Source organism: Bombus pyrosoma, linkage group LG6 (genome assembly GCF_014825855.1).
Source record: "Bombus pyrosoma isolate SC7728 linkage group LG6, ASM1482585v1, whole genome shotgun sequence".
Classification (NCBI taxonomy): Eukaryota; Metazoa; Arthropoda; class Insecta; order Hymenoptera; family Apidae; genus Bombus; species Bombus pyrosoma.
Genome location: NC_057775.1, coordinates 12,161,134 through 12,186,048, shown reverse-complemented (window position 1 = coordinate 12,186,048; position 24,915 = coordinate 12,161,134). Strand labels below are relative to the sequence as shown.

Sequence of the window (24,915 nt, the reverse complement as noted above, 5' to 3'; positions counted from 1 at the left end):
CATTTTACGAATATAGTTTGTTTCAGTGAGTCACCGTGTATAATATCAAGTAATAGATACGAAGGTTTATCGTTCGAAACTGATTGTTATAATTGTTGCAAAATTAAGATGTTTTGCGTAGACTGTAGACTATATATACACCTTCTTGCTATGATATCTTGAAAGCTGATAAGGGTTATCAAAGCGAGTACATATTTTGCCGTGGATCAGGCATGTTTGAGTAGAAACGGGATTTAGCTTGGCGTAAATCGTAGTACGCTCATTCATAGTTGTTTTTAATCATGTATCGTTACGTAAAGAAGTATTAACGCCATATTAGTATAGGTAGTTTTATAAATAGATTAAGATCATAACCATCCCTTTCACTTTCATAAATAATTATTTAGAAAAAAATTTGTCGTCTCTCTTACTTCGTACGATACGACGAAAATTGTAAGGAAACATCCATCAAATTTCTATAACGCATCAACATCATTAACACTTTTACTACATCAAACGTATCTCACACTTAACCGCTCTAAAAAGTTCGAATCCAAAAGAATCCACTCCCTACAAACTTATTTGGTAAAAAACGAAAGACACAAAGCTCGCCAAACGTTTCACAAATTAAAGGTTCCAAGCCTCGCCATCGTCTCCAATAAAAAGAAAAGAAACCGTTACTAACGTGTCCCTGTAGGACTCCATTATCCAACCTTCCGATAATTGATAACGCAGCGACACAGCGGCGAACGCGTAGGATTTGCATGGAGGTCGGTGGAGTCTTGGCCCGCGGTCGCGACCGACAGATACGAAGGATCCTGTGCGAAGACAAAGGACGATGATTCAGAGGTAGTAGGAGAGAAGTACCTGGTAGATGACACGAGATTCCACCGAAGGTGGGCACTACGTCACTGTCTTTTTCTTCTGCTCATCCTGTGCTGGTCTGGAGCGCGCGCGCGACCAACTATCGGACGCCGCGAGGTGGTTTTCGACTCGAAATCTCGGCATTCCTCCCGCCGCGAGGAATCCAACGATGTTAAATGAACCGTCCCGAGGAAATATAATGTCCGCTAAACATTCTTCTCCGTTTCCGTAATTTACGGCCGACCGAAATCTCCCGAATCGCTCGACGAGACTGATCGCCCCGACGAAAGTGCCCGCTGACGAGAATGGGAACTCGATGCCCCGACAGCAGGTGCTTCTCTCTAACTTGTGTCACACTGCCGGGGGATTCCTTCTTTTCTTCCCTCTTTTGTTAAGAAACGAACTAGGCGGGATGAAACGGATGGTAATGGGTGAATGCTGATTCTTTGTCGAGATGCGGACGAGGTTGTTTTTTGGGGAGAGACTTTTTGAAAAAACAGCCGAAGGAGATGCAGAAAGTATTCGTATACGCTGTTCATTTCTTTTGGTATTTAGATACACTGGTTAGAGAGAGAGAGAGAGAGAGAGAGAGAGACAAGGCTACTTCTGATAGTGTAAATATATCTACTCCCTCTATAATCTGACTATCCGCAATCGCTATAAGAAAGAGATTTAATTGTATTTAATTGTATGTTAAGAAAATGTTTGTTTCAAGTTTTAGTCAAGTCTAGCAGGTAGTAGGACAAGAAAGAGATATCGAATACAGAATGCTGATTGATTTCATTAATTTCTATGAGTGAATTTGAAACAGTACTTCGTGAGTAAAATTTAATTGAAACAATCGGCCAAGAAATTCGTTCATCACTGAAACGCTCCATATCTTGCAAGATTCACCGTACATCGAATTTCACGGAAACTTTCCAATGAAATACGAGGCGCATTAACCACGTCCCGACTACGACGTTTCTAACTGAACGTTCCCATGTTTCCGTGCGACCACTACGACGATCTGGCAGTGGTGATTCGCTCTATTAAAAGAGCGACCGATCAATTCGCAGTCGAGGCGACCGGGGTACCTGTGGCACGTGGGCGTTCCTGGCTAGCAGGGAGCCGTAAAGTCGTTAAGTAGCCACTTCGGACTTGGAAATAAGGAGATGATGGATCATTAGCCTTGGGGATCCTTCTGTAACTTCTGCCTAGTCAGCGAGCACCGCATACCTGCGATTTGTAGAAAAACAAACAGCCCAAGTGGCGGAGCATTGGTCTCGCGTTAAAAGGCCTGTTTTACTATCGAAAATGCTTGTACGTTTTGCACGATACATAGTTTGTAACGTATAATCGTCTATTAAATTTGAGCTTGTTCCGTCAAATAAATTCCAGTGTTCATATCTTTTAAGCTACAACAGTACAACGCTCTATATCTTAGGATACAAATATGAATGATATGCATATGTATGTAGTCGATTTATACTCGTTATTTAAGATACCTGTCACTTTAATTTAAATCTAACGTTAGATTTAAATTAGATTAAATATTACCACGAATTACGTATATTTATTAATACACTACATTTCCCTCTCTTATGTTTAACTCCAACTCGCCAGTATTTCAGCTCACGATTGAGATATCCGATTAAAGCGCGTCGATGCAACACAACCTGCAACAGGAACATCGGATCGGACCGCGGACAATTCTCGTTGCATCTTCGGAATGCAGTCAGTACAACTACGTTAATAGGGCAGTCGATATATCGATGATCATAGAAGCGCGACACCTGGCGGCAGTAAGAGGCGGTCATAAAGGCGCTAAATGGCCACTTTCGACCAGCGAAGAAAGTGATGTTGGAACATTAGCTCCGTTCGAGGTAACAGAGAAAGGGGGATAAGGTTCGCGAGCGAGCCGTATACCGCGGCCGAACAGAAAAATACGTAAACTCGGCTTGTGTTACGCGCAAATCGTCGGACATGGGAGTCGGTGGCGCTGGGCCGCCGACAGAAGCTCACGGCGGTAATGGTAGTTGGAGGCACGATTGCGAATGCACCGACGATAATGCACCGCCTTCTCGTTTCTTCTTCTCCCCGTATTGCTCGAGAACCGTACGGCGAATCTTATTTCCTGATAAATGTAACGTTCGCGCCATTACCAGCAGGAAGAATCATATTTTCTGAGCATATTTCACGGAGGCCGCGGCTTTTTTGGTGTACAGCAATCGCGCGTTTATTGGCCGTCCAGCGCGGTGCAACAAGAAGAAAGTTGTAATTCCCGGATAACGCCTAGCGTAATGGCGCATCAAAATCAGACGGCTACCTCTTTCTTTCTCTTCTTTTCATCATCCACACCACGCGAAAGGAACGCTCTTTGCCATTTAGGTCTTCCAGAAACACCGGGTCGTCTCGAGTTTTCGCTATTGCATTAATATGCTAATAACGCGTGGGTGTTCATAAGAAATAAGGAAGCGTGCGACCAGCAACCTACCCAGCCATTTTTGGATCTGGTCAAACGTAATAGACCGGTGTTTCGCTTGTTTCTTCTCGATGGAGTCTCAGGAAATTTCTAACCTCGTGACTCGCCAACATTTTTTCTCCTCCCTTGTTTTCTCTTTGCTTTTCGTCAGCAACAGACGTTATCGGTCGAAACGGTCGTTACCGGTGTCCAGATGGCCGGGATAACGCAACCGCGAACGTTTAGACAAAGCGCCATTATTTACGGGCAAACAGATTGGCTCGCTAACCCAGGAATTTAGGTGTGCTCCGATTTCTAGACCGCGCGAAGAACACACGCAGCAATTTATAGCATCATTGTTACTCCTATTGTAGTTCCTGAGCGTGGGCGAAACGCGCCGGTGACATTACACTTCGCGAAATCTTGCTATGAACAGTACCTTGCCGCGAACAGTACCCTCTAGTGGGACCATATGCATCACAGGTTGATGTCCCAGAAACAGCCTTGTTTCCAGTTTGAAACATTCGACGAAGTCTTGTAACAAAGTTCCTCTAGTTGGCCTATCGTTCAGAATTTCATTGGATAAATTAAGAATGTTCGAGAGAGTCGATACGAAATATATGGATCGTATAGAATCGGATGTATCGTTTGTTCGAAAGAAATAGAAATGTGTCGACGTGAAAGGACATTGTGTAGCTGTATATTGGAGAATAAATTTCAATCTAAAAGCAGGATGTTGGAAACACAATAAGTTCCTTGGCGCTCCTAGATAACACGGTAATAAAATTGTTGCGACTGTTGTACACAATGCAGATGTTTCATAGTGGAATCAGGGACGTGCATTCCCATTACTTGTACTACTTTTCCACGTAACCCTTCCATTTCTTTTCACCATAAATCTATCATAAAAGCAAATCGTCCTCGTCAATATCAAGAACCTCTTACTTCCAATAAGGTTCCACGAAACAAAAGCTCCGAATCCTCTTCATAAACTCGATCAAACCATCGAGTCTCGAAAACGACCGTCCGAACAAACGACCACGAGAGGAGCGATCCATGCAGTTGGTCCGCAGAACGAGCGGCACGCTGAGTGGCGCGACGGTGGTAACGGCGGCAGCAGACGAACAGCTGATTAAAGAATGTATTTGCTCGGGCTGAGAAAAGGAGTAGCGGTTCGAAGATTCAGGAACAATCGGTCGAGAGGAAGCGAATCGGGACCGGAGCGAGGCAGGCGATCGGTCAGGTAGGAGTCCGGTAGGCGAGCTGTTTGCCGGTTGGAAGGCGAGTCCGAGCCGCTGGAAGGATGCTGGAGAGGCCGAGTGGTGGCGGCACGGCCGGTGTGGTCAGGTGGTTCGCAAGGACGCGGCAGGCCGTTCACCCGTTCACCCGTTCCACTCCCCTTCCCCTCCTTCCACTGATCCTGCTTCCCTCTGTCCTCTCTTTTTCTCGTCGGATCTCTCTTCCTCGCGTCCGAATCACGCGGCCCTCTTACCTCTTCCAGGCGACTTCGTTCGTCTCTCACAACCTCTTGTGACTCTCTCCTGCTGGCTCTCCCTGGCTACCCCTTCCCTCCCCTTCACCTGTTTCTTCCACGCTTTCTCTCTCCTTCCGTTCTCCGTGTAGTGTTTCCCTCTTTGTTCATCCACATCCACAGTGTTTCATTGGGCGGCTGTCTCCCTGTCTTCTAGATCCGAGCACGGCACCAGCACCGACTTAACTAAGTAAGTTACACCGGTATTTGTACTTACTTTGCCTCGAATCGACGCGCTGCACTCGTGCTCGTGTTAACACGATAATTGGCCTGTTACGCCGCGCGGAAAAAGCGCGCGCGCATCTTTTTTCTGTCGATAACGCCTATGTCTCGGTCGTGGGACCGTAGAGTTTGGGTAGTCTCTTCTTAGATGAGATACTTGCGACTTGCAAGCGCGTTTACAGGTTCTACCATGGAAAAGGGGAAGAGAATTGGAGCTTTGGGAATCAAGCGATCGATGGCCATTGAGATTTGAAAGCAAACAAATATCGTTCCACAGTATTAAATCTAAGTATTACATAAATAAATCCCACGAATAAATCCCAATAAAATAAAAATCCCGTTGGAAGTATCACTAACTCCGTCACACAACAAACCAGACACGATGCAAATTATCGAGGCACCTTCTCATTGCCACGTCTAAATCCATCCCTACCCTACAAACAGCGAGTAACACAACTAACATTCTACGAAAGTGGATCAAAATCAAAGGGGGACACCGAAGAACCTTCCCCCATCAAGGAATCATGAACTGTTCGGTGTGATGAAACATTTCCTCTAGACAGTGATTGCTTTACGTGTCGCTAATAAATACCATCTGTTTATGTGTCTCCCGACTGAATTCAGATATTTGCTATCAGAACTGGTTTCACATGGCAATTTCAGTCGGATCGTAAACGTCAGAAACGTTAACCGAAATCCACATCAATCGTCGAATAGGTGAACGATAACGATCCGCCAGACTTTTCGCACGATCTACGACTATTCGTTTGCATTAACGCTTCCTCAGCCTTCCCGCTGGCCTCTCAGCAATATATCGCGACTGGACGATCACCGTAATTCGCAGGCAATCCTTGCACGGGTCATATTTCAGGCCTCGGCAAAAGGCCGAGCGCGATGCCTTTTTTTCAGCGTTACGGTCCCTGATGAATATTATCCAAGCTACGGTACTCGTCCGACTAACCGTTTCTACGGTGGGGATTAGTGCCCATGATTCGGATGATTAGTTTATTGTCAATGATCGTGTACGTTGGAACTATCGAACGATCGATCGGTATTATTAGCGTTGGTGTTATTATTATATGTACCGTTAGGTATCGAATGTTGCTTTAGAGAGTTCACGCGTGAAACTGAGAAAGTGTTTCATTTAATAAAAATTATGAAATACAAAGTATGTATTTTATAATGAGAGAATCAAGGTATATCAAGGAAGAGAAATGATGTTAAATATAAAACGGTTAATATTTCGAAAGATCTTAGAATAGGTCTTTTTAGAAAAGTTGTATCCGCATGATTGATAATTTGAGAATCGAAATACTTGTACCTTTATTATAGCGTCTCATTGATTGGTGGTTTCTTTCGAGTACGTTTAGATGTATGGTATTTTTTATTCAGCATTATTCATCGAATCGTGTAGAAAATTTTTCTTCGTCGATTATGAAAGAGTTTGTACATAAATAGAAAGGAATTCCAGTCAGCGATAGAAACAGACAGACATTTCGACATAACACTTGGAAAATCCGTGTAAGATTCATGTTCACCGCCAACAAAAGAACGATCTTCATATGTTTCTCGTGACCACGTCAAAAGTTAGTTCTATACTACATCTATGTTGTATTCACTGCCCTTTAGTTATCAAATGCCACTATTTGTTAATAACATATGATTTGCACAAATCCTATAATAAAATCATTATCGAGCAAAAGTAATGAGCGTCCCTTGTAAAAGGTAATGACAGTCCTTGAATTTATCAATACACCATCTTTTCAGAAATATTTCCCACCGTTATTAATTTTTTCAGATCTCCAATGTGAACATCCTTTTCATTAATAGGTCTTTATGGTACTGAGCTGTAGAACTTTTACATACTATCGACCAATGATTCAAAGAAAAGCAAAGTACTCAAAAAACCATCGTCTCCTATGTACGTCCAGAAATGGTTTGTTAATCGCAAATACATAGTACCATTTAAAGAAGTAAAATAATTCACCTTAAGATCTTGAAGACACCTCCCACTTCAGAAAGATGTACGTTCAGTATTTTCCACATAAACGAATAGTGCAACAGATAGTTACATAGGTAGATTATCGTGGATCATCGTCATCATAATTCTTCCATGAAACTTAAATGCGCGTAAACGGAGACGCAAACTCATCTTCGTCATCGTAAAGAACCACATCGGCGTTTCATCTTCTCAAATACAAAGCAGCAAATGCAAACATCAAGTAGCTATCGTTGGATCCCATCGTTCGGTGTCACGAAATCCAGCTTTCCAATTAGAAAGCGTTTTTCGTGGCGTTTCACGCGGGTATACACGGGTTCGTTGTGAACGAGCTAAGCCGGATACCGATCAAATTCCACGGTACAGTGAAATTCATCGTCGCTGAATGACGTCACGAGTGAAGTAACAGGAGGCCGGTTGTCCGCGTGAACGACCCCTCGTCTCCAAGCGGTGGCACCCGTCCACGAGAGGTGGAAAGAATCAGAGAAGGGGGACAGCCCTCCCGCGGGGAACTAATAACCGGGTTTCACGAGGCGTGTCCGGGTGCACGCGCGTCCGCGCGAAGAAAGCCGCGCGGGCCGGATTCCACGCGCCGAAAACGACGCTGTCCTCCGCACTACGCTGTTCAACTTCTGCGGGGCGCACGTCGAAGCAGGTAGCCGATAAACAGACGGCTGTTCCAACCGACTGTTATTAGCTTCTTTTCTCGGGGTAATGCGTGCCCTGTCAGTGGCAGTGAAGAGAGTAAGGAGAGCAGGACGAACGCGACCTCTTTGTCAGCTGGCAACAATAACCACGTTGACTTTTCTCTTCCCTGTCCTTCGTTTCTTCGCCGTTCGCCCTTAATAGCCAAGCCAAACCTTCGTAATGTAGCATCCTTGTCCTTCGACCGAGTTATTCCACGATTCTCGGTTCGTGACAAGGATAGGCGACGTTGTGGCGCAAAGGGGTGGCCCAGGCGACGCTCCAAGTCGATTGAACAGAAATTGAATGATTGGGAGCGCGCGCCTCGAGGGCGCTTGATTGTTCATTCAAACAACAATCGTAATTGCGTTACAGGTCGGCTTGAGAGGGGAAAGGAGTAAGTGGAAGGGACCGGAACGAATGACTGGCATCGTGGGCGATGGGAACTGGCAGAGTCGAGTCGCGGCTTCCGTGCACGTTGGGGGTTGCTCGGACGAGTGGTCTACGCCAAGCACTCGGCCGCTCCTCGATGCCACTACTCGAGCGGTGCTACGCTAACGTTATTAGTGCCACGAGCGTCCTCGATCGAGCACGCTCTCGCCTTTCGAGCGAGCCGTGCTTATCGCGTGCCGCTATTTCCCGGCCGAATATGTTCGTATCGAGGCTTTGTTCGCGACTCCAAGAATAGGTCCAACCGAGTCGATTGATTTCTCACAGTACGACTCCGCTACAGGCTCTTGCTAGGGAGTCTACTGTTTTTGCTTGTTGCTTGGATGAGAGGTGATTTTCGCGTTGATAGCAGAGTTTTTGTTGTAGATTTGTATGGTTGCTGCATTGTGTTGAATTATGTACTCGAAATGTTCGTTGTGAAATTTAGAAGAATTTCCTGATCTCTTCATGGGTGAAAGCTAACCACTGAAATATATGTGTATAATAATCCGTTATTTTGTGAGTTGGAATCAAAAAGTTCGAATTAAAGGCATTAGCATTCTATCAAATAACGTTTACTGGAATAACCTTAGGCGATTATCCGGTAACTTCGTGATTCGTGTTTTGAAAATCTTTTTATTCTCTGCAAATCCCTGTAGGCTATTCAATTTGTCACCATTAAAACTCTTTTGCGAAGATCGAGCTAAATTATAGCTCGACGATGTTGTATCCTGTGAATAGGTATAATTTAAACTATCACAAAAAGAAGATTGGATAAAACAAAGTTTCCAAATAGAGCTATCTATCGTTCGATCTTCCACTTAGTGGACGACTACCGTGACCAGTTAATCGAGTCACAGAATCGATTCTTCCTGCGCGAATCAAACATTTGTCACCATCTCCTCTTAAAATACCGTGTATCGAAAAAGAAATCGACGTTCGCCGATACATAATCAATTCGAGGAACCAAGACCATCTACGAGTTGTGCTCAAATATTTATCGGTAAGGTGGTAAAGTCTCGCGTCGAACAAAGATTCACACGTCGAATCGGCAGTGTCGAAAATCCCGTGACGTCCCCCGCGAATTAGCTATCACGAGGTCGTTTGCTAGAACACTTGTGACGCCGTAAATAGGTATGCTCAATTTGCAAGTTGCGGCTCCGTGTCTCGGCGAAACCGCGAGAGATCGTCGTGCTCGTCACGCATACACACACAGGACCCGGCATAAAAAGTTCTTCTCCTCTGTTCGTCTCCTTTTCTTGCAAGAGGGGAGTAGAGGTGGCCAGTCACCGAGGAGCAAACTAACGATTTGCTTAGTTAATATTTGCTCAGCTATATGTTTTTTCGAGTCGCTTCCTAAATCGAGGTTGACGCATTGTTACCGTCTTCGTTGTGATTAACATAATAATGCAAACACAATGACACGGCGAACTCGACGAGGCCGGGCTCTATTTGAGCAGGTGAAAATTCTCTCGCTCTAGTGTACTACGACGGGTTGCGTAGGTGAGGACGCGGGCGGGTTACGCGCGCCGGTGTGTCATCGCGAGAACGCGTGACAATTGTTTTCTGATTCAATTAGATAGGATTCGCGAATTTTCGGTGCCTTTCAGGCGTAGTCCAGCCCGCATCCTCGTACTCTTTCTTTCCACTTCGCGACCGCTATTTTTATAGGTTAAAGAACGTTTGCCTAACTCGTCGCGCCGATTCTTTTACAGAGAATATACGTACGTAAAGAGGACATTGTCAGAGATGGAGTTTGAGATTTTTGTCTCTTGCGTAATGTTACAGGTGCGTAAAGATATATTTTTCGATGCCAAGGGCAATTCTGGTATACGAAAAATAGATACACGCGTATGCGCTATTTGAATAATAATAATTTTTGTTAGTACATCAAACACTTTGTAGATCGATTACTGCCTCCTTTTATTTCAAATCGCCGATAACAGCCTCACTTTCATCAGCGGCGTACTATTACCCCAGTAAGTCTTCAACCCCATTCGCGGCGCATAAATACATCAGCCGAGATACCGATGAAAGGGCTCGAACAGGGCGAGGAAGACAATCAGTCGCATCGAAGAGCCGCTTAAAGAACACTTTTTACCTCCCATTGAGCTCGTTCGTTTACGGAAGCGAACGTATACCGGAGATTTCTCATTTCCAGGTAATTAATTTACAATGAACCGGACGAAGGGGGAGCTAGCCCTTGTTCAGAGGGTTCCTCGTAGTCTTCAGATGCTTTCAACGAAACCAAACAACTAACCGGTCTTCGATTATAATTAACTCTCGTCGATAAGGCCAGAGAGATGTTCGATCTTTGCTCATCGATAGAGGGGTACGGCCATTATTACGTTCCAACGCTCTCGAAGTCTGCTCTGCCTGGAGTTTTAACCGTTAGGTGACCATTGTGATGTGAAGTAGCCTTGAAACTGGGATTGAGAGAGACGTCCAGCTATGCACGTCACATAAACTCGCCTGCGTCGTACTTCTTCGAAGTTTATGCCGGTGATCGACCACCTTCTTTGACTACTTACGCTGTTACGCAAAAGAGGCACGGGCAACCGAGGCGAGAAAGATGACACGTCAGAAAATATTTCGAATCATTGTCGTAATCAGAGGAAGAACGAATCGCCTCGTCGGCAGGAGAGCGGCCGTCCGATGAAAGTCACGTCTATTGTAAGAAGCGAACTTCTTTCGAATTGGGTAGTCAGGTCTTGTAAAAATTCCTTCGACTGTGCGGTATATGTGCAGAAGCGTAAACGCGTTGTTTTCGCATGAAATTACAAAACTCGTTTTAGAAAGGGAATAATAAATTTTATTTCAAGATACATTCGAAATTAATCAGCTCGTAAAATATCAAAGCCTGACACTTGAAAGTATCGATTTCTCGATATCTAGTACTTAAAATTTCTATCTGCGTAATAAAAAATAATTCACCTACATTTATAGTATTAAGTCAAAACATCACAGATATTACAAAATACAATTATGTTTATCCGCCGTAATTAATTACCCCGAATACCAGAAATCTCAAACTCCCTAAAATATCAAATTCTAAAGGACAACTCTCACGGAAACTCCAACAAGAAGCGCATAATCGTACTCGTCGTCGAACATCAAAGAAAAGAGACACAAACTCCGCGTTAGAAGTCGATTAAGTGCCTGGACGAATCCGTTAGGGACGATCGTTTGTTCATCGATGGACGATCGGACGAAAGAGGAGACGCAATCACGGCGAGCACAAAAACAGACGTCGAACAGACGCCTATCCTGGGAATAGGATACTTGATCGTAAAAAATAATTGAAAGTAGACTATGCGGAGAAGAGGCGACGGAGAAAAAGCAACACGGTCCGGATGCAGGCCGGAAAATGACAATCACTATAGCGCGCGAAACCGTTTCCTCTGTCTGACGTCAAACTCGATCGAGAGCTTCGTGTTTCGTTGCAGTCCTCGTGTCAGGGTGGATAGAAGGGGGTTGGTCGTGTTAAGGGGGAAACAGGATGGAAGCCTCCGGCGTGCTCGCCCTTCACCAATTTAGTAGCCGATCTTCTCCTCTCGACCGACACTCTGAAATTCCATCGACCTTCCAACGTGTATAAGTCGAGGGTGACTAGCTTCCCTCTCCCTCCACGGCCACCTCGATCCCTTCTTCCTGCACGAGACCGTGCCGTAACGTCGACTCGTTCGTCACTCCGTAATCGTTCTGTCGACTGGGGCTCGTTGACAGGTGTCCACCAAGGACACCTCGTTTAGCTCGAGAGAATCGATGATCGTCTGCGGCTGACGTAACCCGTGCTATCGCGATGATTCGATGCTTTTCTCTTTCAGCTCCTTCCTTTCTTCTTTTTCTAGTTTCTTTCTTCTTTTTCTTTTTCTTCTTTTATCTTTTTTTTCTTTTTAGTGGACGACGATCTGGATCGATCGAACTCAACTACACGTTTACTTGGACGTTCGAATACCAAACGCGTGGAAATGAGAACGATCCCTATTGATAATCAATCCCGTGTATCATGACCAAACGAAGCACGGTTCTCACTTTTTGTTCCTTCTTGTTTCTTTCGTTGCTCGGTGATCCAGATCAATCAAGCACACGTTCGAATACCGAACGCGTGGAAGCGACCCCTGTCGATAATCAATCCTGTGTATCACGCGCGAACGTTGCGCGACCGATTCTCGTTAATCTTTACCTTGATACGATCAACAGGGTGGCCCGTAATCTCTCTTCTATCGGCAATAGAACAGACAACTCTAATTACTCGTTAATTTCTTTCTAGCCAGCGTAGGCTCGATCGTTCTACAGCTCCTGCACGAGCTTTCGTCTTCATCGTTCTGTGAAACCAGGTCGCGTACTCGCGCGTGTATAACTTTTTACCACGAGACCGCGATCGTTTTCCACTCGCCTTAACGATCCGGTTTAATACTGTTATTAAGTATTTCATTAGGGTTCTGCTACAAAGTAATAAAGAAATTTATTCCTCGACGCGTAAGTACACCGAGGTTGCTCGTGTCCGCGCGTGGAGACGCCGGCTCGTAAAACTTGATGAGGGTTGCTCCGCCGCGGGGACCAACCAAGTGCACGCTTTTTGTTTGTTCCGCGTTCGTTTCACACTACCGAAGAGATCACTACTCTCGATGGGCTTCCCTTGGCCTTGCCAGCCACCGAGAAATTGCTGAGAATACCTGTCGTCTTACGAGGTTTGTACCGACTTTGATTCCAAAGTGGTTCCGTTCACACGCGTAAGGTCAGCGGTCAGACAAGACGAGACTGGGTTGGATCTGTCGATGATTAGTCTATTCTCGATTTGAAGAAAATTGTGGATTCTAAGGTAGATAGGAAATTTAAAGGAACGCGATTTATGCTCGATCGAGCTGGCAATTAAGGTAATCGTTGGCGTAATGTGTAATTTCACAGTTAAGCGTTGCTGATTGCACAGGAAGGCATATCACGTAAAGGGAAGTAGTACATCACATTTTACAACTGCGAAGTCGGATAAAGTTTTTAGATTTTATATTTTCGGATCGAACTTGAATGGAAACAAGAGCAGGAAAAGTTCTTCCTGCGAGGATGCGCATGATTTAAGTTGCCTGACTTAATCTTAATTATGGTGCGCGGGAATCGAATATTATAAAATGATTTTATAATTATGACATGCGGTGTATACGAGAAATAAACGATGTTTGCTCACTGATATCTGCTCTACCCATCGCATCTCTTAACTTGTAGCTTTTAGAGGTAGCGGATTTTAACGACGAATAGTGTACAGAAGATTTTGTAAAATTTCATTTCAAACATCATCCATGTAGTGCCGTGAAATATTACCGTCTCGAGTTAAAAAATCGCTATCTTGCAAAAGAAAATTGCAAACTGATCGTATCGTATCCCGTTCTTCGATCGTGGATACGGAGAAAATTTTGTCAGACGTTTTAACATCTTGTTACCGAAAGCTGTAATCATCGAAGAACGCGAATTGAATTGTTGCGTGTGAACTGTTTACTTATCTTGCAATCGTAAACTACAAAAAACGAAGGATAATAAAAATTACATAAGCTATAATCTCGTGACCACTTCTCATTAAATATTCCCAGTCTCACTTGGTTCGAATTTATTCCAAGACAAATTACAGGGAGTATTAAAAAAGACCTTTCACGGCATTGCGATTTACTAATGGATTCATTAGTCGATGATTATCGTTGCTTGATTATAGCTTTCCAAGGCTCCGATGACTTTTAATAGATAACCGTACTATCGCGCGACGTCTCTAGAAAATAAACGAAAGTGGTATTTAAGCGAGCCGTTAAAATCCACGAAAAATCATTTTCGATTCGAATTATCGTAATCATAAAACTAGATAATTCTTAAACTTCTATCATCTTCGTTTACGTTTTCTATTAAAAGAATCTCAAGTTTCCGAACTTTGTTCAAAGGGAGAGAAACGGCTTCAACGCCAAAGTGGCATTTTCTTCGCCCATATAGGAACGAATCTTAAGGAAATCGAGCAAATTACGTCCCCTTTGCACGAACCACCCTTCAATATCCTCGACTTCCTCCAGAAAAGCACGGTAGAAAGCACGGTTGAAGAAACAATCAGAGGCCGACAGCGAGCGAAGAAAGATGAAAACGTCAATTGTGAAACCGTTCTGACCAATATTCCAGCAGCGTTACACGGTCGCGCGGCTAGGAATGAAGATTAATTCAGCCAGCGTGCGGATTATTCCGCTTTCATTCCGGGCCCATTGTCCGCGCGGCGCGGCGCGGCGGAGTCGCGCGTCTGATATCTCTCGCCGTGGCCTCGGGATCGTTCTTTGAATCGCTTGATGCGATCTTCATTGTCCATTACTCCGCCACCGAGTCGGGAGAGACAATATCAAAGCCGTTATTTTCCGCATTCGCGTTCTCTCCCCTGTGGCGTGGCATGAGGCCGCGATAATGAGGCCAGTCTCTCAGAGACTCTGGCGAGTCTCTCGCGGCGAGGCCACCGCAACGGAAAACAGTTCGAAAGGTCCGAGGCTCCGCGCGTTCCTTATTAGTTATTAGTATACTCGCTCGGGCGAGGAGAAGCATCGTTGCCAGGGAGGAACAGGGGGCAACCGGCGAACGAAACGGTTTACAAACCGTAGGAGAGAGCAAGAATAGAGACGGAGCCTTGAATGGAGGCCTTTGAATTACTGCTGGCTGCTTGTTTTGTATAGACGCATAATGTATACGTATTCACGCAGACCTGGACACGGGTGTTCTGTGTACGGACGCGTGTAGGACGTTCGTATAGGGGGCGAGCGCGTCTCAGCGAGTAATATATAAGTATGGCGAGAGAGAGAGAGAGAGAGAGAGAGAGAGAGAAAGAGAGAGAGAGACGGACAGACAGCAGGGTTCGCTCGTATGGACTTATACACGCGAATCTGGCAAAGTCGCCTGTATACACGAGAAGAGAAAGAAGAGAGACAGAGAGTAAGGGAGAAGGCGCCAGAGTTATCCGGCCACCACCGTCAGAGCTCGACAAACCATCATCCACCACCAACCACCACCGGTGCTACCACCGACTTCTCCCTGTCCCCGAGCATCTCTCGGTCCTCCCAGCCTCTTCTCTTCTTCTTGCGCCCCCTACCCTCTGTTCGACCCTCTGAAAGGTCTCTCGCCGAGTCGCATGCCCTGTCATCTTCTGAAAAGAATAATATCTCTCTTTGAAACATTAGCAATTCTATGATCGCCACCTTTATTTATACGGGCTGCCGTGGCATGGCGCGGTGGCGTGGCTCGTTGCCTTCCTCCAGGTCTTCCTCTATTCGTCCGTCTTCTGTACGCGAGAGCACACCGACACACGCGTATACACCAGATTACCGTGTGTATAGAAAGAGAGTGGTCGCGAACATCGCCCAGGCGCTGTTTATTACGCGGCGCGACACGCCGCTGGATGCGGAAAATTCGTGCGCAGACAGGGAGAGGACGCGTCGACGGTGACGGCCGGTGGCGTCGCCATTTCTGCCTTCTGTTACAAAATACTTTAATTAATGACTCCTCGGAACAAATTTACCTTCATTATTAGCACATTCACGTGGTAGCGGCGGCGGCAGTGGCACACCGCAACCCGCCACCCGCCACCGTTGTACGTGAGCGCGTGCACGCAACACGTGTACCCAACGCGCAGCCCACAAAGCCGCCATTGTGTGGGACACTCATAAAAGGCGCCTGTTCTTGCGCGGCCTTTAAATAATTCAATTCACCGAATGCTTCCTTCTCCGACCATCGCGCATCGCCTTTTGCTGCCTCCTCGACGGAAGAAGATCCGACGCGCCAGAGGATCAACGCACGATAAAGCGAAAGAATTCGCGTGGTGAACGTTTTTGCGTTTGTACGAACTTTTGCTTCTCTCCTTTCAACGAATCCATAATATAGGGATTTTATGCCAGATCGATTATGGATTGGCTAACTTATCGTCGACGTTACTGGCCATGACGCGACGAGAGAAGTCAATTTATGATGATTAGGTGATTACCCTCTGATGTCTTACGTGGTTCGATTAAATTGCGATTGATATCAGAAGGATATCAGGCTGCCGATGAAACGACTGTAGTTTATGGTAATTGGAAGATTATTCTTAATTTCTGGACAGGTTTGTGTCGAGCTTGGGACACACTTCCGGGTTCTTTCTTTTGCGAGATATAATCGTCACTGGTCGGCTTGGCATAAAATGTGGCATAGTTTTGTTTCATTCGCTTTAGTGGAAGGCCCGCTTATAAATCATGGCATAGTTGGAATATCAAACGGGAATTTCGTAAGAGCAATGTTTTACAACGAGTGCTTTCACTTAGCTAAAATATTTCTTTGCAGCACGCGTATCCATTTTCGATACTTCAGAGATATTTCGACGACGATTTAGAAAGATTCGGTCAATATTTCATCTTCGCAAGACGAAGACCTTTTTTGGGAATTTTAATATTAAGAAGCTTGGTGTGTGTGTGTGTGTATGTGTGCGTGTACAAAGATTTTATCTGAGATATCAATTTCTTCACGAATAGCAAGAAGAAAAGAAAAAAAAAAAAGAAAACAGGAAATAAGTTTCGAAAGAAAAAGAGGATATCCATATAGCTCGTTAGCGAAGTGTCAGTATCGTGTAAACCAACGCAAAAGATATCGAAACGTTCGCACACTATTATTAATTAACCGTGTTCATCGATAAATTGTATATAAGAATATCACGGCTAGTTTGCCCGGTAACGCGCGTGTGGGTTGAGTCTAAATTAGACAGAATCGCAGGCTCGAATCTCCGCATAACTGCGAATAGGATGCGCGCAATTATAGAAAAAAATGTGAATCGAGTCGTGTATAAATACGGTGTATCTTGTATCTTCTTACTAACAAGCAGGGAGAACAAAGATAATTTGAAATAATATCGTATAACGGAATTCATTTGAATTGAGATTAAAATTCAGCAGGAAAGAGGAACGAATTGAATGAATTGTAAGTATGATAAACGAGAAACACGGGCTTAGGTTGCGCTAGAACGTAAATGGATTTCACAAAGTTAGCTTCATTGAGAATGCACGATCTTGGAATTCCTTCATGAAAATTAAAATCCTATTATATCTAGGTGAGAAATTTAGAAATTTGCTAATACTTCGATGTTAAAATTATATCTTCCGATATTTAGTAATACATTAAAAAAAAAAAAAAAAGGGAAAGGTTCTCGCTTAGCAAGGAACATGATAAGCCCATCTCATTTCATTGTTTGACCTGGAGGTTGTAAATTCGCTTGATAGCTAAACAAGAGCATACTAATGTGACATATTTGGAAAGGGAACAATCTTTCAAGTCGAAAACACGACTGTTATAACAGATATTTAATCTCAAAACCGCGTAGAAAACCAGTTTTAATATGTGATTGATTGGCAGCGAATTGAATTTTAAAGTAGCTTCCCTGTTAAACGTCCGATAATTTATCATGTTCTTTTCTTGTGATCTTTATACGTATACGATCCCAAAAGCTACACATCTTCATACTTTTTGATAATACTACAACTATAAACGTTAACAAAGAACAAGCATATTCAGCCCGGAACTTCGGAACTCGAGAAACGAGTCGGACAGATCGATCGCAGTTCCGCAGAGTGTCCAGCAACCGGAAGCTGCCGCCTACAGAAAAAGCGACGCGAGCCGAACGGCGTCGCGGGGTACAATCGTTCTTCTGTTCGGATCCTTCGCACGTTCAGGCTACCGAGTTAATAAAGTGTGTAAAGAGAAAAGGCTGGCAACAGTGCCGCTCCTTATCCGGAGTAATTATTCACGCGTGCTTAAGAAGCGCGTCAAAACGTTCGATCCTCTCTTAGCACTCGCAAGACACAGCCATTCTTTCGACCATTTTTATATTCCATTGCCAACAAGACTAGAAGAGAGTGGACTAGAAGAGAAAGAACGTTGAACATAGTCATGCACATTTGGATAAAACATTCTGAAACGACTTGGCCAGAGGTCTCTATTTTCATACGGTTGTTCGCATTTCTTTTTTTCTCTTGTCATGGTGAAAAGAAAGAGGAAAGATAAGAGAGAAAATGGGCAGGAAAAAGCTGGTAGAAAAAGCGGATGCCGAGGGAAAGTCTCGGTAGACGCGAGAGAGGATAATGCGGCGTGGATGAGCGGACGAGCAAGCGAGCCGATCCCGAGCCGAGCGTGTTTTCCGGGATCGTGGACGCGGCCAAAGGAAAAAGAGAAGAGGCACCGTGGACGGAATGGAGATGAGAGTACGCGCAAGAACAGCTTGCCCGGGACGGGGAGGATGAGCAGGAGATGCCAAAGGAGGCGGCGGAGGAGGAGGAGGAGAAGACACTACACAACCGGCGGAAAGCACACCGGGTAACAGAAGAACACACAGGGGTATATACACGGTCGAAGAGGAGAGAAGGCTCGCTCGTTCCGGCCTCTAGCCAAACAAACGGCCCCTTGCCCGATGCACGAGTGTGTCTCGCGGTTTTTGCACCGCTCGTTCAACTTTACATTTACGGACTGATTCCCTTACCCGTTGTCACTGGCTCGAAAGCCGTGCGCACTGCCTTTGCTTGTATGCAGATGCGGACCTCGGCCAGCCGAGGCCACTGATTATCGCGGCCGCGTCGAGACGTGCACTTGTTCCGTGCCCTATTTCCAAATGGAACACAATGTGCCAGCTTTTGAGGACGCGATTCTGCATCGCGCGGCCTACAGGTGCTATGCGGCGTCGGCAGCTCGGGAATAATCGGAAACGCGGTGCACAGATTACACGATGACAGCTGCTGTGCACCTGGTTAATCGGAAATACATATTGCTCAGCATTCTCCACGATCTGACTATTTCGCGATGCAAATCGAGATACGAGTTTTGACGGAGAGCCGGCTTTTGATTGAGAACCGGAAGATGAATGCAAACCTATTTATGGGGGGTTTTGGTATGCGTTTCGACGAAGCGGAGGGTCATTGCAGGTTGTATTACAACCGTTGGTTGGAAGCGGTAGAAGATGTATGGGATTTAGCAACTATAAAGCAACAGATCATCTGGAAAGCGAAACTAAGATTATTTTCGTTCCTCTAAAAAATTAGCACGGATCAAATTAACTCGAATATCAAAACGGGCACTACACAGGAAATTTTATTTTTGTCTTTAAGACAAGTGATAGAACGAAGTAATGAGTTAGGACATAATATATATTAATGGATACTCCGAAAGGAAATTGACAAATTGACAAATCATTTTAGATGCCATCTTCGAACGAAGTCAGTCGCTACTTTCGTTACGCGAACTTGAATACGTCCGTATGCTTCGTTAAATTAAGTTTCCTTACAATCTTCGCATCTCTTCTTAACCTGAATATTAATTTTGCAAAATATAATATGACAATGCTGTTGTCATTCCTCGTTTCTTCGACATATTGTAAGTTCAACTTTTTCATCGACGTAAATTTAACTTCCTCCCATTATGTCGAGATATAGTACTCGCGAGATAGTAGTTTCGCCATTGTTCATTAAGCTTCAACCGCATCGTCCACCAACATGGAACATAGAAGTGGCACTGTCGATGTAAGATAAATACAAGATGCGTGGTCAGTGGTCATTCACACTACGAAGTACAGTATGGTTATTCAAGTTTTGCAATGGGATTCTTGTACTTTTAGCAAGCTTTCAAATACCTTACATCACTGTACAAAAATATTTTTACGCTTTGCGAATGCGTTTGACGAATCTGATTGTATCCAACGTTAACGCATAGAATGTTACCAAGGAAACGCATCTTATCAGAATCCTCAATCAGGATAAGTAACCACCTTCTCGATGTTGTGTATGAAACCTGTACCCATTGGCTCAGCTATCGAGTGCCATTTCTGCCTTTATGAGCAACACGATCCAATCTTTAATCCGTTCGTAGCAGCAACATCGTATCCAGAGATTGTGCTCGATTCGCACGCGAAAGCACGAAGATTTAATATACATAAACCGTCGCTAATCGAGTGAAAAGTTGTCAGTCCAGAAGGAGAAAGAATGGTAATAAAACGCGTCGAGCCGTTTCCCCATCAGCGATGCTATTTTCACCGGAAATATCGAACGTTGCCGATGCTCGTAATGAACAGGTTCGTCGTATCTGATAGATATCAGAACAGAGGAGATATTCTTGAGTCGAGCATCTGAAACGTTTTAACGTATCGAATAAGATCGTATCCACATCCGATAAATTGATATCTATTAGTTGACCAATTAGATTCCAGCGTTTACGAGACAATCGACTTCCTGCGCGAGTTTTCCACACGTGGACCACGTTTTCTATCCGTGGTTGGCCAATTAGATTCCAACAGTCGTGGGCAAAAGGAGGAATAAAAAAGATAGTCGATCGACCGAAGAAACGGTCCTAATTAACGCTGGAAAATCGCGCAGCACCGAGTTTCTGCCTGTGAATAAAATATACCCGATGGTACAACACTGATCATCTACCTTCTCCCATTAACAAGCAGAATTACGCGAATGGAATAAAGATGATAGCAGAGACTGTAATATCGTGCAACGACATTTATCCGAGTGACTTATTCACCCGGAAACCGTCGCGACTATTCGTTGCGCGGTTGTAAATTGCGAGTCGTGAGTACGTGGAGAGGCTGGCTACGGGCCTGGTTCCGTAATGACAGTAATATAGAAACTTTAACAAATGGCGGTCACTTAACGTCACTGACCTAATCGAATTCTCACTAAAACTTTGAACGATATTTTCTTTCAAGATCTCTATATTTGAAAATCAGACATGTCGATTCCACGGAAAACGAAGTTCATCCGTGATTTACCAACACCTCGACTTAATTACGTCACAGCATGCACATCTCCAATCGAGAAACAGCGCGTAGAGTAATTCCCCTTATCATCGGACGATGGTATTTACTTTTATAATTAACCACGTCATTTAAGATTCAGACATTTTTACATAGGCTACCAAGCAGGACGCGAGAAGAAAAAGAAAAAGAATAGCGTTACATCGGCGTGCGAACGATCGCTCGAAAAGAACGTCCAGTCGGTTCGCGAGGTCCATCTTAATTTTGAACAATGTCAACCTTTGGACGGACGTGTCTTGCCATTATCAGACCGGTTGGATCGTCTCATTTAAGCCGCGTATCACGGAGACGTATCTATAAAATATGCGAATGCGATCGCCTTTATTATATATATATATATATATATATATATATATGTTGTTGACTGAAAGCGACGTGTAAAACGTTCAAGATGAAGAAAAAGAAAGGAAAAAAGGAAATAAGGAGAAATCCAATCGACCACGCGAGGCTGACGAAGAAATCAGCAGGTGTCGTTGAATTAGTATAGATCAAGGTCCGTGGCGCACGTCAATTACATAATCAACGAACGATATCAAGGATGATAGTGCATAACGAGCGTCAGGGCCACGTTGCGTCTTCGAAACTGGTCCCAGGGTGCTCTCTTGCCCCTTTTTTTTTCTCTTCGGTGCGCGCGCCGCCACGAGGCTCCAGCGGAAGGAAATAAAAGTGCGGCCGGACCGAACGGCGAGTCAACTTGTCGAACGGGCTCTTTATTTACTTTATTACAGGCTCCGCTAACGGTATCGGTCGCATCTGCGTCGCCCCTTTTCCCTCTGTTCCTCTCGCCATATTCCTTTTGCGAATTCTTCTATCGATTCCACCGTGGTGAACGCGGCTGGGAACGAGTTCGATAATTGCGCGTCTTAAGTGGTCACGATGCAAAGTGGTAGAAGAAAGAGGGAAAGAAACAGAGAGGCAAAGAGTTTCTCTGCTCTTCGTCGTTGGTGGATGGTCGATAGGTAGTATTAGATGAATATTAATATACACGGAACCATGACAAGAAGCTCTGTTGCTGGTCGATGTAAAGTATATTTAATTGCCGCGAAATTGCCATGAAAAAGAACCTGGTTACGAGCAAACTACTCCGTATAGTCACAGAGACGAGAAACGATGTTTGCTTTCGCGTGATGAACTCGTGGTTGGGAGAATTTTTGGTCGTCGCTGCATAACGAACGATTGGAAGTTTAATGGACGTCGACCGAACGAAGATCGTGATTGTCTTATTTTAAAAAAAGTATTCAATTCGAACTTCTCTCCCATGTTCATACGTGTGAATGAAACGACTAAACCTGGCTGTTAAACAAATCTTATGCCGTGTGAATACAGAGCGGTGGCAAAACAGGTGATGGCACAACCAATACCAATGCTCCAAATGCCAATTTTGTCGCTTACCGCGTACGGCATATTGATCTCTGTATGTCCACGGCCTTAGAAACGAATAACAAAACGAGCAAAAGACTCTTTTATTTATCACTTTCAACCGATGGTCTCATCTTCAGAGGCCGAGTAATAATTCGAACGCAACATCAATTTTCTTGATGTTCAAACAAACAGTTCTCGTTGAAAACTTACGACTCAATTCCTTTTGACGCAGTTATTCCAAATATCGAACAATAGAGCATTTTCATTCTCATCGTTTCTTTTTACGCCGCGGACGTAGGTAAAGCACGAACGACATCTCGGTTGAAAAGAAGTTTCCTTTTCTTCATCTACATATATCAATACATCAGGAGGCACTTCTATTTCAATAAGAATCTCCTTTGATCCTTTTGTCCTTAGTCGATTGGGCAATACGCGTCAGTTAGAAAATACGGAAACTCAAGCGAGAATAATTGCTGGCATTTGCAAAAGCTCTCAATTCGAACCGGGGGGAACGAGCGGCTTGAAAACAACGTCGTGACAGTTACAAATAACTTTTACATGGACGTCCCGATTGAAATTCAAATTCTAGCCATACACTCTGTTTTAGCCGCATTGTCTAAGTTGCTTAGGAGCGACAATAACTCACGCGTTCGGCGCAACGAGGTTACGCTTGTTCGAATTTATCGGTGCACTAAACGTCTTTCAGACACACGTGTTCTCCAAGAATATATGTTACACGTCGTATTAGTGTAAAAACAGGAAAATGAATTATGCACGATATTTGATTCGAACATGCCCTTAATTTTAAAAACTTGTTGCGAAACAAATTTATATACAGGCGAAATAAATCTGTTAAATCCCCAATATGATAGTACGCATATAATTACAGAAATCACATTTGGAAAGTGGAATTATTTGTGTAATTGTAAGATTTTTCAGTTTCTTTGCTATAAATCTTATTAGATTCCCTGGCAGGTACTTGTTTTCAAATAGTCGCGGAGAGAAAAATTCTTCGCGAAAAGTCGTTGAAATATTGACAGATACATATATCTTTACAGTACATGGAGCCAACACATAGTTGAGAACATTCAATTTTCTTGCCGCGAATATGGAACGTTTCATTTAATCGTAGCAAGTTTTTCCACGTCAAGGAAAGAACACGAATTAATTCTGGACCTTTCAACGGTGTCATTCCAAAGATCGTATACATACGTGTCAGATTTTGTGCGAGAATATACGCGTAACTGGTATATTACTCGTCGTATTTAAAAACTTCTGGTACTATTACGTATACTTTTCGGTCCTAACTTTTATATCATATCTTTAAGCATAGCTTAATATTTTATAATCAAATAGAAATTTCAATATTCACGAAGTATCCATTCATGGAAGTATCGCGAGAAAGTTTTTTCAGACGAGTGGCACCTCTGTTCGAACGTCCCACTCGTTACGTTATACAGCCGACAAAATGCGCTTCCTCAAAAGATCCGCAGAAACAAATAGAAGGGAGTCAATGGAAGTTCACGTGGTCGTAGCTCGCGTTTATAAACAAAATATTACCCTAATCAGTCGACGCGAACGAGTCTGCGCTCGGCGCTCCGACCGACCACCATAAATTTATTCTCATTGGTCACGGTCCAGAACGTCTTGCACAGAAAGGAAACGCATTAACAACGAAGCTATCCCCCTTATTATTGTCTTAAGGTGTCTCGAACGTGATCGGTCGGAAGGGAACGAGTGAAACGAGTCGGGCCACGGAGACGGAGATGCGTCCCGTTCGCTGGTACACGCTCGACAGAGACGGAAATCGTGTTTCGCGCGTAGGAGCCAACAATTTATTGCCCATCGGCCGTCGTAGTTGCACAAGACGATGCGTACGTAGGCTTTAAAGGTCTACGAAACGTCGGGTCATTACTTTCGGTGATTACCGTCATTCTTTGATTAGGAGCCCTTTTCAATCTCTCTCCCACCACTAACATCGTGGACCATCGTCATACCCCCATTTTCTCCTCGGCTTACAGCTGAGCAGTGACCACGATCGAGCTGTAGTCACAATGCGTCGAATTCCACGGCACTTTTAAGAGGATACATTGGGAATGAGCCGCAAAAAGAGGAGAAAGAAAGGGAGGCGGAGGAGGAGGAGCATTTCGAAATTCGTGGCGGTAATTTATACGAAAAGGTGGGGAGGGCCTAGGACGCGCAGCAGTCCCGGGGCCCTTCGTCACGATAAGATTGGATCGTCAGGGGCCTTTACACGGATACACCGGATACCTAAGTACCGGATAACAGAGCCTCACAAAGGAATAGAGGTACTTATTCGCTGGATAGGGTCGACGTTTCCTTGTATCTCAAAATTCGATTTACGATCGACCCCTATCTATTAAAGCAAATCCACCAATGATACCGATGATATGCGTGTGTGTGTGTATGTGTGTCAATGTAGTTTTAAGACTGGCGAGAGAAGCCGTTCCCTGGGAAACGGTTCGTATCAGTGGTTCCCAAAGCCGATGCTAATAGGACCCCGTTCCAATTTCAATCTCGATATCGTTACATCGAGAATTCCATGG

General features: G+C 44.4%; 1 protein-coding gene across 4 annotated transcripts in view; it reads right to left on the bottom strand.

Moving 5' to 3' along the window:
- The window catches only part of LOC122568149 (transcription factor SOX-6), a 322,224-nt gene that overhangs the window by 143,566 nt on the left and 153,743 nt on the right, over positions 1-24,915 (bottom strand). The gene's annotated exons all lie outside the window — the stretch shown is intronic.